Source organism: Hirundo rustica, chromosome 3 (assembly GCF_015227805.2).
Source record: "Hirundo rustica isolate bHirRus1 chromosome 3, bHirRus1.pri.v3, whole genome shotgun sequence".
Taxonomy (NCBI): domain Eukaryota; kingdom Metazoa; phylum Chordata; class Aves; order Passeriformes; family Hirundinidae; genus Hirundo; species Hirundo rustica.
The window spans coordinates 31,874,230-31,888,567 of NC_053452.1; the positions used below are offsets into that span (position 1 = coordinate 31,874,230).

The 14,338-nt window shown below is 44.8% G+C and overlaps 1 long non-coding RNA gene across 1 annotated transcript in view; it reads left to right on the forward strand.

Moving 5' to 3' along the window:
* The window catches only part of LOC120749994 (uncharacterized), a 64,852-nt gene extending 56,314 nt beyond the window's left edge, over nt 1-8,538 (forward strand). The window contains exon 3 of the long non-coding RNA XR_005699895.2: nt 7,169-8,538. This is a non-coding gene — a long non-coding RNA (uncharacterized LOC120749994). The remainder of the gene's footprint in view (nt 1-7,168) is intronic.
* The last annotated feature ends 5,800 nt before the right edge of the window (nt 8,539-14,338 follow it).

Consider the following 14,338-nt stretch of genomic DNA (forward strand, 5'->3'; position numbering starts at 1 on the left):
ATTTTCAGGTTGCAGGACACATCCCTGTGAGCTTTCTCTACTGGGAAAGTCACACACTGGGGTGCTGAAACAGGCTTGCTGAAACAGGTCTGTGTTGTAATTAATAAACACACTAATAGCGTCTTCATTGCATTATTAGGACATTTAGAATTTACTCTGGGAAACCTTTCAACTCCATTAAATCCACCTTTGTCACAAGATAAAGTGCCGCTCATAATAGGCTCATTAACATGCAGACTGCAGTTCAGCCCCATCCATTAACAGCTGGCAGGAAAGAGTTTCCAAAAAGACCCCAAGAAACATTTTCCCTGACCAGGGGCTGGCTTCCTCAGCATGTCTGTTAGTCCTATGTTGTGGGATCTTTCATGACAGGGAGCTATCTCCCTGTGCTATTTAAAAGTATTGCCAAGACTAGCTGTAATCAGTTAGGGATCTGGAAGAATCTGCCAGGAGTTCCCACTCTGCTGCTGGGGTCTCTATTTGACTCAAAAGCTGCCATGAGCAGAAAATGCCAGCCCCATGCAAGAGCCACGGGCATTTTCCACCTCTCTCCCTCTTGGCTGACTCTCATTTAGAGCCCAAGTGTCAACTGCTCTGATTAAGAGCATTAGAGCCAGGCATGATGATTAACAGTGAATGATAACAATGGCATTTCAGTGGTTGCTAATAGGCTTCCAAACTTAATCTCTCACACTCTCACAGAGATAAAGAATAGATAATTCTTCCAGCAACAATGATTACACAATAAAGTTTGCATTTGCTCTGTGCTGATGAGCAATGGCGCCTGGTTTCACTCAGTGGCACTTTTGAGACCCCAGGGCTGGGGGTGGTGCCAGCTCAGGATTTTACGGATTTCAGATGTCTTGCAGGTCTGTGTCCTGGAGCAGGGAATTAATGTCTTTGTTCTTTCCTTCTTTCTAAAGCCCAGATCTCCAGCCAGCAACTGATAGGGAAATACAGACTAAGGGAAATTGAAGCTGTTCCTAAGTAATCTATCTGAGCTTACAACTTTTGGACAAAACTCACAACTTTGGGGCACAATTTATTGATTTGAGTTCTGAGGATTATCATTCTGGGTCTGGCACATCCACAGTAGGGGTGAGAGCTATAAAACTGTCACTGGGCTAAGAGGCTCAGCAGAGAAGGTAGACTGAGCTGTAAGGATGACTTTCTAAACACTGAGAGCAGCTTATCGGTATGAGATGAAAGCCTGGCAGTGACTGAGGTAAATGAGGAGCTTGACATGAAGATTTGAGACTTCAAGGTGTTGCATTTCAACAGCCTGAATGCCAAGACACAGAGACTTAACACTCCACTCAAGCACAGATTCAGTGAGTAGCTGAGCTTCGGTGAAACTTTCTACCGGATAGGATCCGTGGACCAAAGCACACTGAGTTCAAGAGAGCAAAATTCCCACTGAAATTGTAAATGAAACATGGGCAGCCTGCTTTGTTTTAGGACAGTGCCTGTCTGTCCTGCCTGAGGAGAAAACCCTCATTCCCTCTGACCTGTCCATCATCCCATGGTGCAGACAGCAGTAAGCTGTGGGCAAGGCCCTGCGTCACTGGAATTGAATGAGTGTCACACAGCTCTGTATTCCAGGGGTTACTCCTTACTGCTTAAATTCTTACAAAAGAAAAACCGCTGCTTTTTCCATTTCAGTCTAAGTCTTGCCTGTGTTGCTCCTGAGCTGCCTGGCAGGAGGTCAGCTCTTTCAAAGATGTTTCTCACATCCCTCTTGACCAGCCCTAAATTCAAGGTCTAGAACAAGAACTGTACAACCAAGTGGGACATTCAGTGAGAAAACTCTAGTTTCGGGGCAAGCAGGACAACTAAACAGTGTATACATCCCACTGCTAGAGAATAATGTGATTTAGTGGACAAACAGCAAGACATTATGGTTAGGCCTTACAGCTGCTAAATGTGTTAGTCCTTAAACAAACATCGAATGGGACTGTAGCCTTCATTATTTTGAAACATCAGGATTCAGAGGACAATTATAACATCTTGCACTGTGTCTTCAGGATAAGGGGTATTATTTTAATAAGTCAAAGCAGAGCTCATCCCTGATGTATTAAGCCTCATTCAGTTTGTACTTTTGCATTTTCCCATGCACTGAATTCCTCCTCCTTTTCCCTCTGCCTCTGGTATCCCAGCTGCTCACATTTCCCTTGCTCAGGCTTCATGAAATGAACCTATGATGCAGATTTCAGTGAAACCGAGAGAATTTGCAATTAACTCCACCTTTTTCAGAGAAAATATTATTTCTGGGTCTTGAACTATGTTTTGTGTAGCAGCATGGCAGTTCCAGTAATCACGTCCTACCAGTTTGTTGAGCCTCTATTTTTATAGCAAATGTATCCCTACAGATCTCCCACAGAGAAAACAAAAGATGCTCATTATAATCACAATTGGGCTGTCCTGAACCCCTCTTTGAAAATCAAAGCAATTCAATTATTCTTTTTACTCTTCATTTTTTCCCATTTCTATATTGCTGATTTTATCTGGGGTACAATATGGTCATCCAAATGCAGGTCAGGGTTGGGAATTACTCTGGGTTTATTTCTTGCAAAATATTGAAACACTTCACTAGGTTTTGGCACTGTGTTTTGAAGAAAGATTTTTTTTTTTTTTTCTTCCATTTGTATCTAACATCTTACGCACATGTCATACCCTGAGTGGCTTTAACTCACTAAGGTAGCAGAAACCACCCCAGAAATTAGGTTCACATCCTGCCAGGCTAATGATCCATATAGTTCAATGGAGGGTTTGGTGGGCAACAAGAATGGGCTCAAAGTGCCAGGAGAAGGAAAGGTTAGCTCACAGGATGAGGGGAAGCGGAGAGGTAAAGAAAGACAAGGCAGTGAGGAAGACAATCCCTTCATTTAAGCAGAAAAGGCTGTCTGGGCTCAGCTCACCATGAATGAAGACCTGGTTTCACCCATGGCAGAGCAAATTCAGTATCTGCTTCTGGATGCATGGTTCATTTGGAAAAGCTGTTTATTTTTCAAGGGGAAAAGATTTTTTTTTTTTTAAATTTCTGAGATGCCATTAGAGACAAACAGCAGTCCTACCTGCACGCCCCTTTTCCCACTTCCTTTTTGCAGAGTCAGAGGCTATTCTTGTTTACAAGTGGCATCTGAGAGAGGCTCTGAAGTCTGTGTGTAAAATCAGTTTAGCACATATAACTGGTCACACTTCTTTACATTCTAATTGATCTGCAATTCCTTTTTGTATAACGGGGGAAACAAAATGCCTCTACTTCAGTAAAACTCTGCTTCTCACACTCGGTCCTCCAAGGTTTAAATTTACTGTGTGTACTTTGTTCCTGCCCAGGCTTCTCCTCAACACCCCGTGTTTTCTATCACTGTGTATAAAAATGATCTGTGTTGACACAGGACTGAGTGAGCACTTTGCATTATCAGCTCCAGCATTTGCCTTTGTGCTTTATTTCATGCAACAAAAGCGTAATTCACAGCAAGGTGATTTCTTGAAAGGTTTTTCACTGACAATTTGTCTAAAAAGAACTGCTGCTCGAGAAGACAGGGAAGTGTGTTTCTAAAAGCCATTCAGCAAAGTTACTGAGGAAATCACTCAAGGCTTCCACGCTACTGCTATGACCTGAGGTGCATGTTGCAGTTCCTGGGCTCCTGGTCCCACTGGTATTTCGTGAAAGAAAATTAATAAATTGCCATTTATTTCATCATAATTCCTCTCCTGTGTGTTCTGTTCACTTTATTCCCTGATTTCAAGATTTTACTTCCTTTCATGAAATGAAGAATTTTCATTTCATGAAAGGAAATGAAATCTCGCTATTTCTATATTATTTCTGCAACATTCACTGCACTTCATGTCATCCCGTTCCATTTAATTATTTTAATTACATTTAATCTTTTTATTTTCGTTTTTTGAATTGCACTTCATTTCACCATAACTTTTTCTCTGGCTGTTTGTTTCGCTTTGTTCCCCGATTTTGAGATTTCAATGAATGTAATTTCAGCAATATTTGGGACTCTTAACTGCACTTCATGTCATCTCATTCCATTTAAATGTTTTCACTTAATTTCAGAATTTTCTTTTTTTCTTTTTGATTCCATTTCTTCGTAATATCTCTCCTGTATGTTTGGTTCAATTGGTTCCCTGATTTTGAGATTTCATTTCATTAAATGAAGATTGAAATGGAAAGCATATGGAATCTCAAAATCAGGGAACAAACTGGAATAAACAGGCTGGACAGGACGTATGATAGAAGGAAATGCAATTAAAAAAGGAAACTAAATCCCACAAATTCAATGAGTATCACTGCAGCCAGTTTTGGTCTATTTCACCATACGTCATGTCATCCCATTCCATTTAATTATTTTCACTTCATTTCAGAATTTTTGGGTATTTTTCAATTGCAATTTATTTCATCTTAATACATCTCCTGTGTGCTCATTTCACTTTGTTACCTGATTTAGAGATTTTGTTAAGTACCATTTGGGCAATTTATGGTCCTTTCATTTCAACTCATGTCATCCCATTCCATTTAAATATTTTTACTTAATTCAGATTTTTTTCTTAATTTCAGATTTTTTCTTAATTTTGGAATATTTTTAATTGAAATTCATATCATCATAATTCCTCCTCTGTCTGTTCATTTTGCTCCATTCCCTGATTTCAAAATTTCAATTTTTTCATGAATCATAATTGAGGTGGGGAACTACCCCTGTTTTCATGGTTCTGGGGGCCATGGCACTAAGCTGCAAAGTTTCATCTGAGCTCTCTGAGATCACCACCAGCCTCTGCCCTGCCCTGCCTTTCCTGCAGACTCCCTACCTGTGCACACCAGGCTCACTGGTCCTCACAAGCCCACGCTGTGCCCCCGAAGCTGGGATGGGCTTGTTGTGCACTGTTGTCTCTTCTGCAGTAGCAGAGTCTTTCCACTGCTGCTGGCTGAGCAGTTTTTAATTATCCTCCTTGGACTTTCGTGCACCATAATCAACAGTTAATTGCAAACAATCAGACAAATTGGTGATCTAGGGAAGCAGAGAAGAGTCACAGAGGTGAACAGGGACTAAAGCAAGAGCCGACTCCAGTGATGGGCACGGCTGATGGCAAACAGCTGTTTGGAGGATAAGGGGCTCAGTGGAACAGGGGCTGCGGTGAAAGCCAAAGCATCTCTTCTTTCCTCCGTCCCTGAAGCATCTTCACTTTGCAACTCACTTCTGGCACATCACCTCCCTTGTAAGACAATACAGCTTGGTTTTGCTGGTAGCAAAACCTTTTGTTAGGTCCCACTAGTCTGTGGAAAAAACAACACACTGGCGGATGGCAAACAAGGAGACTTAAAAGTCACAGCACCAAGCCTTAGAGTTCAAGCAGAGTTTGGACAATGCTCTCTGGCACATGGTGTGATTGTCGGGGCTGTCCTGTGCAGGACCAGGAGCTGGACTTCAGTGATCCTTGTGGGTCCCTTCCAACTCGGGATAGCCTATGACTTTATTGTAAGGTAGCAGCAACACTGCTGTTTTCCCTGTGGTTATCCAGATGTTCCCTAGCATCTCGGAAGAGTCCTTCCACGCGTGAGGTAAGCTCCAGGAAGGCCTTGAAGAGGTGGGCCCAGCATGTGGCACAATCCCAACCACACAACAATCTTTCCAGGAGGACAAGACAAGCACAGGGAAGAGCTCCTGCGCATAAGCTGGCATTTTACCCCCACTGCACAAGGCCCGCCATGTTTTAGGTTATTTACAGTTCGACGCTACCATTAGCAACGAAAGGCGACCGAGGGGTTTGCGTCCGTTCAACTTGCATCGCTTTCCGGCTAACACATTTCTGGGCGGGGTGGGTTATTTCTCTTTCAATTAGCGAGGGAGCGCTCCCCTCGTCCGAAACCCTCTGGGCTTTCCCAGAGGCCGCCGGTTCCCAGCGCTGAGGGCGGCGATGGGGCCGGCGCTGTCCCGCCCTTGGCCGGGGGAAGGGCGGCGGGAGCGGCGCGGCGCCGGCAGGGGGCAGCACTGCCCGTCCCCGCGCCGCGCTCCGGGCGCTCCGGGAGCGCCGGGCCCGCGCCTGCCGCCTGCCCCTGCGCGGCTTTCCCGGCGCCTGGAACATCAATTAAGGGAAGGGGAAAGGGGGGGAAAAAAAAAAAAAAAAAAGGCCTTTTAGAATGCGCCACTATATTAAACTTACAGCGCTATAAATCGGCGCCGTAAAACTGTAACGCAGGGGCTGGGTGTTAGACAAACCTGACGCGCTGCTGGGGGAACGGCAGAGATCTTAACAAACCGCATCATATACAAGTTTCTGCAATGTACATAAAACTTACTATTTTGTACCCCTATTAGCTGGTTTTTACAAGGTTTTCAGGGACCAAAAAAATAAAAATGGCAAGCAGTAGAAACAAGCAAATCAATTCAGAAAAATAAAAGTTGACGTGAGCTTGCATCCGAGAAGTGAGTGGCGGTTCAGCCTGTTTTATTTGTTTGTTTGCCTATCTGAGGTGGTTTGAAAAATCTGGGTTAATTTAAAAGTATTTTCCTTCCAGTTTCTTTCACTGCTTTGCTTCCCGCAGGTCAGTATAAACACTGCTAGATAATAAAGGCACGGTAAAATTGGTTATTCTGGAAAGTATTTACCGTCTGATCTCCAGATTTCTATACCTCAAACAAAAATCTACTGATTTGATCCCTATTGCTTTATTATGATCACAAATGATCCCAAGGGGTGTATTCAGCCCAACCCTCATCCTCTCCCCCAGTGGAAAAAAAAGAAAAAATCTCCTGGTTTGTCTGTTTGTTTTGACCTTCAAAGCCTTATCTTCTGTCTTTCTCTTCTTCACTAGAGGAACCCTGACAAGAACTTTTGAAACCATAAATAGTCATGTCATTATAAAGCAATAACGTGGGCTGCAGCTCTCCTTCCTTGGGAAAGGCAAACAAGGGTGTGCAGCTTGTTAGCCTTCTTTTCTGAGAGGGAAGGGAGAGCTGCACTTCATTTTGAGGTTCCATGCAACATCACAGATCAGGTCTTTTGGCAAAGAGTGGAAGCAAACACCAAATATGCTGAAGTAACTACCTTGAATGAAGAGAATCCTTTAATGTGAGCACAGTGGAAGTAATGCAGTATTTATTTACCGCAGAAAAACTGTAAAGAGCACAGCATTGATTTCTTGGTTTTTCTTTTTCAGGTTGGTTTCACGGGTTTGGTCTGTTGGGAGGATTTTCTGAGAAGCACCTGAATAGCTCATAGCTGGATGGCTTCAGTTCTGACCCCCCAACCCCAGCCAGGTTTGCCACTCACTGTATTCCTCCTGGAATGACACAGGGGCTCTGGCTGGAGTCAGGCCAGGACATTAAATGAAACTGCTTTTGTGGCACTCCTGCATTTGATACATAGAGGACAGATTTCTCGCTGTACCTCTCTCTCCACAGCATTTGACTCTGTTGACCATGAAACTCTTCATGTCCCTGCTGAGGAGGGGATTTGCGGTCTGGTGGTAATGGTTCTGTGGAACATACCCAGTTACTAGAGATGAAAACATATGCCTGGATGTGGTGCTGTCCCACTAAGCCCTGTGCGTTCCCCCTTTTTTGCTGACCCAATTGAACACCAAGTCATTGAGGTCTGGGAGACATTGCTGCAGCCCAGCAGCTTCAATAGTCCATGCTGGTTGTGCTATTCCTTTCTCTCATGTTTTAAGATAATATATAGTCAAGTTCAAAGTCTCAGTCCTTGAGAGCCTTAGTAGTCTGGATCAAAGTATCTAAAAAAGTAACCTTATTAGCACCATCTGATTTATATGAGAGTCTTGCCATTTTCCATTGCAGCAAAAGGAAAGAAGCGTCCCTCTGATACTTTCCTCCCGTAGTTTCAAGCATTGCTCAGTGTCTCTCTGAAATGTGGGAAAAAATAATCTTACCTGAGACGACTAGCACTTCTCTTACTGAGATTACCAGCATGTACAGACTCCCTTGCACTTCACATGAACAGGGAATGTTCCCTGCCTCTGGAACGTGTGTCCCTCCAGACGAGCACAGGGCAACACTGTGTTTCACCATCAGAATGGGGACAGGCTCCTCAGAGCGATGCCAGGAGCGCCTGGTTATCTCTGCAGCCTGTGATGTCTCTCCCTCAGTCTTTCCATGCACACACATTCCCCACATGCATAACGCTTATCTTTAACTTTCTGTGCGCCCAAACCATACAATTTCTAAAGAGGGTTAAAAATATCAAATTAATTCAGAAGACAGAGGTGAAAAGAATCATTCTGAGATATTCACGGGGTTGGTAGTAGTAACAAGGGAAACAGTTTCTGTCTTTTTTTGATACTGAAGTTAATTGCAGGCATCTAGGGTTTAAAGACCTTGTATTATTGATGGGGGTGTGTTAACAAAAGGAGGGACTCAAATTAAACTGAAATGTAGCATGTACAGTAGGTTGTCAAGAGAAAAAAAATAAGAACAAAGGACACTGCTATTATCTTTTATTATTATTTTTTAATTCCCCCCCCATTTTCCTTCTGCATGCTCTCTCTCTGTCAGCCTTCTCTCTTTCAATAATTACAATAATCAACTTACAATGATAACAGAAATAATCTCCTGCAAGATAACTAAACAAACCACATGTTATCTGTACTGTACTGTGCTTACTTACAGTAGGTACATCTCTTATGGAAAAGCCAATAAAATTTTAATTAAAAAAGCATGTATGTTGTCAGTTAAGATGCAAAGAGGGTGTGCAAACACATTCAAAGTGGTCCATAAATTGCTTGGTATTTGATAGAACAGGAAGGAGGGCAAACCCACCCCAAACAGAACAAAACAAAACTAAAGCCCACCAGGCTTGAGGAGCTCTATTTATGTTGTTCTACCCAGAGCACTGATTGCTTGGGAATTCAAAAGCAGGAGGAGGGGAGAATCCTCCCTTGAGCAATGATCACATCCACCCACTTCCACCAGTGCTGGGAGCAAGTGAGCAGAAGTTAATTAAAGATTTTGCATCTCCCCACTGCAGTGCTGTATTGATAGCTCTGGATCCTGAGATAAACTACAGCTCTCCCACACTGCATCGCTAACATGCCTTCAACCTCGCCCTGGAGGCACCACCTCGAGGGATCAGGAGTTTGGTTTCCCTGGTGTACTTGAGGCTTGGCCTTTCTGCTAGGACTGAAAGGAGGAGGAGGACTGATGAATGCCAGCCCGTAGGTAAGTGCATGTGTCAGAGGAGCAGAACCATAGGTAATTATCCAGTCATGAGTCACCACGGCTTCAGAGGATTCCAGTCCTCTGTTGGTTGTTTGCTCTAAGCATAGGGAGACTGTTTCACACAAAGGCTACTTGGCACAGAATTTCTGCACAGGTACTGTGAATGTGAAACAGTTCTCAGCAGACTAAAGCTGAAGGTTTGCTGGAGCAAACGTGAAGGAAGTCCTCAACACCACTCAGTGCCCTGAGTTTGTCCTGCTCCTCCGAGTCGCTCTTTTTGTGGATCTGGTGCAAATGCTGGCATGGTCTTTTCATGACCTCTGTGCTATGGCAGGCTGGGAACAGTGGCTTCAGGAGTCCCTTTGAAGACAGAAGTGCATATCCTTCACCGAGATTTTTTCTCCGAGCTCTTGCTGCAGGGCATCACTGGGAGGAAATCACGGCAGTGATATGACCAGCATGGATCAACAGTTGTGCTTTGTGCTGTTCTCACTGAGTGAGTGAGCAACCACTCCTGGGATTGCTTTTAGTGCAGGGAAGGCCTATTTGATATAGCATGATATGTGAGGACGTCCCAAGACAGTGTCTGAAATTCCTTGCTCTTGGTTCAAGCTTCAGCTTCAGCTGTAACGGGCAGTTATTGCCTGTACAGGCTGCCCAGGAGAGCCCTTGCATGTGGAGAAAAACAAGGCTGTGAGGTGGAAGGATCTATTTCCTCAGGGAGCACATTGCTGTGGCACACCTGCCATTGCAGGACACTGAGTTTCGAGGCTATTACAGAGAGATGATGCTTACATTTAAAGAGATCTTTGGGTTGTACCTAATTACAGAACCACAGCAGCCTGGCAAGGCAGGACAGTTAGAACCCACCTCCTTTTAGGCTGGAAATTAAGACAAGGGTATTAAAATGTATGACCAGGGTTAGAGATAAGGTTAGTAAGAAGGCCAAGGTTAAAACATCAGACTTACATATTCCCAGAGCTGTGCTTAACATGTGTCTCAGCCAAAGAAATTGATGTTAATGACGTACTAACCCCTTTCATCTGAAGATCTCAAAATGTTTTATGTCCCTATTTGCTTTCTCTATGCAGCTCTATTGAAGGCTGTTGGTCTTTCAGGGGGGAAAAGTGCAGGCTGCTCCATGCTGTACTGTGTCTGTATTGCCTTCAGACCCCTCAGAGCGGAGATGGCTGGGGAAGAGCTGGGCAACTGTGCTACAGGAAAGTAGACGCCATTGAGAGAAGGTGTAGGAAGATGGCTGGGTATGGATTGAGATGATACGGTGTAAGCAGTGGTTCATGTGTCAGGATAAAGCTGCACCTGGTTTAAGGGCTATCAGGATGTGATGGGATCCGTACAGGGAAGGGACAGCAGGAAACGAGGCTGATGTATTTGCCCTCTTTGGGGAGGGCTGGACAGACAAATTGGTCAAGAAGAAAACCAAAGTTCTTCCTTGTTGATTTCCTTCAGAGAGAACATTTTTGAAATCACAGCTCTGTGTCGGGCAATGAAGGAGAGGCAGATTTTGGCCGGGCAGGATGAGGCCAGCCCAAGGTCCCACAGAACAACCCATGAGAGGTCTGTGGGCTGGTGTGCCACACTGCATATGGCCAGGTGCTGAGCAGGCTGAGAAGGCTGAGCAGAGCACCCGGGCACCAGCATGGGTGAGGGTCCTGAGAGAGCTGACAAAAACAAAGTGGGTTTGACTTTCTTAAATCTCATGTTTAGGGACTTGAATACTGTGGAGGAGCTAGACCCTGGCAGAGACTGAGGGAGAAGATTGAAAATGACACATGAACCATAACATCTGTGGTTTCACAGAGCCTGGAGGGGAAACTGAGGCATTGTGACTGGTACCCTAATGAGCCTCATTAGTGCTTTCTCTGACGATGAAGCAAAGCACTCTCTGGCATCCAGAAAGTCATGGCCACTAGCCACAAGCAGACAATTGTAAACTGCTCAGAACAATCTCCCAAAATGAAAATGGAGAGACACATACAAGACTGAAGCAACTGCTGACTGGCAAAGCAGGGAGGAGCATGGTACTGCCAGCTGCCACTGGGAATTGCCATGGGCTCACTCTGAGTCCCATGCAGGGGGTTTGCTTTGGGCATTCTCAGGGAAACCCCCTCATCCTGCTGTGACCTTCATGCTAGCTCTTCTATGAGGACACTGTATGAAGTGGGGGCAGTTTCCCCTGCAGCAGCCAGTGACTGGCAGCTCTGGCTTTTTTTTTTTTTTTCTCTCCATTTTTGATTACAGAACAGCTCTGTTATTCTAGCAGGTCTGAAATTAGATACAGGTGCAAATTAACTAAGTCACAAGTGCATTACATTTGGTAATTTTTCTGTCAAGAGTCATGCTGAAGGGTTGCAGAGAATAATAAGAGCAGCTAAGAGCCAAGTGGCTGGTCCAGGTGTGCCCAGCTGCTGAGTGTGCCTCCCTGGCAGTGGTTTGAGGCACCAGGTCTATTCACAACACAGATTGCAAAATCACCCGCTTCCTGAGAGTTTTCTACCTCTGGTTTTGTCTGCCATTCCTCATCTCTGGCTGCAACTGCCTTTGAGTATTCAGCCCCCTGATTGCAGAGCTGCAGTTGTCATGGTTATGTCATGGTCCTGGGATTTCGGAAAGACAGTAGAGCAAAAGCCTGGCTCCTCCTCCTCCTCTTCTTTCTCCTCTATGGTGTGGGCCCTGTGTATTTTCCAGATGAAGGGAGAAAGTCTGTCAGTCTGCCCAGCTGTGACAGGTAGTGAAGGAATCCAGCTCCATCTGCCACCGAAGAGGTGCACAAGCATCTGCTGCCCCTCCTCAGCACCATGGCCACCTCTGCAACTTGCAAGAGAGCAGTGGTTGTGGGGGCAGCTTCCAAGCAGCAGAGATAATCCAATCAGTTGTCATAAAGCCACCATCAGACGCTGTCTAAGGAGGTGTGAGTATCTTGTGTAGCTCACAGCACAACCAACTAAAGCGAGGTGGTTGGCAGAGGACAATAAGACAGCATGAGAACGTGTGAAAGTGTTATTCTGCTGTGGCTGCTCACAGATGCAGAGTGCTCATTTTGTGGAGGGGCCTTTTCTGGTTCCCTGTGACAATCTGCTAGTCATTTCAGCTCCAGAGATGCTGAGATTTGAGCACAGGAACTGAGATGAGTCTCAGTGCCAGCTGCACTCTGTGAAAACTTTCTGCCCTGATGTACAATAAAGGTCCAAGAGAGATTATGAGGTGCCTGAGCCAGGAAGCTGAGCTCCTTTCTACAACTCCTCAGATGAAGCTGTGTACTTATCTGTCAAATCGAGGTTGCAGTGTGTTGGCAGGTCAGCATGTGGATAAAGCTAGTCCTGCTGCTGTCTCACAGATAAGTGCAAGGCTTCGTTCACCAAGCAGCTAATCTGGAAGGCTTTCACTGGTGCTAAATCCATACTATTTATTTAAAGATTAAATGAATGGTTCTATGCAAATTTGCAAATTAGTTAATGACAATTGCATCAAATGATAATATACTGCTGCACAAAGCTGGCACGAAACCACTTCAGGCCAGGATTTCCATTTGCTGTGGCATTCAGACAACTCTTCACTCAAGTGGAGCTGAGCTGAGCATGTCACTGTGCTGGGACATGCATGGGGCTGAGACAGGGCTTCACCTCCCTCTCCCTTCCCTGAGGTCTGCTGCATTACAAGGAATATTGCTTCTAGCCATGCAGGGCATACTGGAAATGCCTTCCCCATTTGGCTCCGTATTTTGAGACACGGGGGAAATTTGCTTCAGTTTTGGTCATTTTTTTCTTCAAAAATCATATGTTTTGTAATTGGAAAAACAGGTCAGCAGTTGCAGACCTAATTTCAGGAACGTTTTCTTGGAAGTGTCAAAAGTAAACGTGCTTTTAGAGCACAGTGACTGGGAACTGCTTACACTGCTTCCTTCTGTTCTAAGATCTTCCCTTTCCAGCTTATGTAGTCAAAGCTGCCTTCCAGGCATGGATCAGATCACAAACATCCAACCAGCTGCTCTGGGTGAGACCCAAGAGCTGTTTCACTGGGAATCCAGCATCTGACAGCAGCAGTGGCCTAGAGAAGAGCACCAGAAATAAGCCACTAGACAATGCAGCTTCCCTGGTGTGCTCTCCTTGGCTGCCTGCGGACTGCAGTCATGCGACCTCCTGAGCCAGAGGTGGCACTGAGGGACAGTGACAAAGTGGTTCTCATGCACATCCTATTTGTCTTTTCAAATAACTTTATTTTCTCCTTTGCCCTTCCTAAATCCTTCCTTATCCCAGTAGATTTTAGTGGATTTGTGAAATATTCCCGGCTTCTTCTCGGTGTTAAATTGCTCTCTAAAACACTTTAATTGTAGGATATTTAAATGTGGGATATGGAAACTTTCAAGGATTAGAGAATATTATAGGCAGTAGCTAGGCACCAGTAACACTGGGATCAACCCATAACTCCATGATGCAAAAAGAAATCACAATTCTCCTGTGTCTTTTAGAAATTAGAACAGTAGCAATCATCTTTCATGGGCTGAAAGGGTGTGATTCATAGACTCAGGAAAACACAGGAAGTTTGGCAAACATTCACTGAACTTGATTAGTCCAGTACAGCTCCATTTGGGCATCTCAGTTAGTGCTCAGCTCTCCTGAGTAGCAAAACTGCAAAGGTTTCTAACCTCACCCCACTTTTGTTTAGAAAAGTGGTTGTGTGTGTCATGACGAAAGGGAGAAGGACCAAGGGATAGAGAGAGTGGTAAATGTGTGGAGTAAGGAAATAATAACTACAAGCTTTTGCATGGGTACACCCTAGGCTTGCTAACGCCTCCAGTTGGTCCTTTTTCCACCTTAGTTCTGCTTTCTGAATCAGCTTCACAGGGCCCCTCCCTCCCCCCCGACAGTCCCCTGGCCCCTGTTTATTAGCACAGAAATGCCTCTGAGCAAACTAAACTCATTCTCTAGCCAATGTCCTGGTTCCTGTCTTCAAAGCTGCAGCATTTCTAATCTGTTTTCATTTCTGTCACTGATTCCACTGGGGCTCTTGTCTAATCACCCAAACTGTTTTGTAACCTTGCCAGCCCTGTCCATGCTGATAGCCTTGCAGCCCTCAATGATTTGTACCCGCTTCTCACAGCCCTGGTTCAAAATGGAAAGGTTAATCCTCCA